Source organism: Verticillium alfalfae, genomic scaffold, assembly GCF_000150825.1.
Source record: "Verticillium alfalfae VaMs.102 supercont1.9 genomic scaffold, whole genome shotgun sequence".
Classification (NCBI taxonomy): domain Eukaryota; kingdom Fungi; phylum Ascomycota; class Sordariomycetes; order Glomerellales; family Plectosphaerellaceae; genus Verticillium; species Verticillium alfalfae.
In genome coordinates this window covers 540,193-541,041 of record NW_003315030.1, presented here as the reverse complement: position 1 = coordinate 541,041, position 849 = coordinate 540,193, and positions in this window count along the sequence as shown.

Genomic DNA, 849 nt, shown 5'->3' with positions numbered 1-849 from the left:
AGCGGAGGTCTCCATGGACCATGGCTCATGGCGACGATGAAACGCGCCTTGACGTATTTTCTCACGAGTCGGCCACGATGTATATACTCGATCCCCGAGAGGGATAGCCAGCAACGCATGCGGAGTTTTCTGATGTTGGTCTATTTTTATTCTTCTTCACATACCCACGCCACCCACTCTACCCTTCCTTTCTATCCACTTTCAAATTTCCTTGCGTTTCCCTTTGCAAAAGCCTCACTTGAGGCCATTCGTATACTATGGTTGATTTTCCTATGTCGGGGCCGAAGGCGGCGGGGAAGAGGGCAGCCATGGCCGCCGCGGGCATTTTCAGATCAAGCATGACGAGAAGTGTGCTTGCGAAGACTCAGATTGGGGTTACAGCGGAGTCGAGGACGCGGGGCGGGCTATACATTGCCTCGGTCTTTGATGTTTTCTAGTTGTACTTGCTATGGGCATGGTAGGGTCTGTCTTTGCGCGTGTGTACTGGTTGTTCGGGTTGCGCAATGAAATCGGAATATGAATGAACTTGAAACATGCGATTCCCACGGGCATGGTGATGTATGACATGCTACGAACTGTGTGTGTGTGTGTGTGTGTGTGTGTGTGTGGCGTCATTGTGAAGAAACATTAGTGTTCTCGTGGCCTGCCTAGGTGGGGAAAGGGGGGGGGTTGTCTCGGGAGCAAGATGTGATGGGTTGAGAAGTGCATCCGGGGCCATGCAGGTGAGATGAGGGCGATAGAGCTGTTGTCCCCAGGTGAGCCCCTGAAAGGTGCATGTGGACGACTGCGCGGTGCAGAGACACGTGCTGCAAGGGAGGAGAAGGAGAGTGAGTACCGGTCACGTGGGTT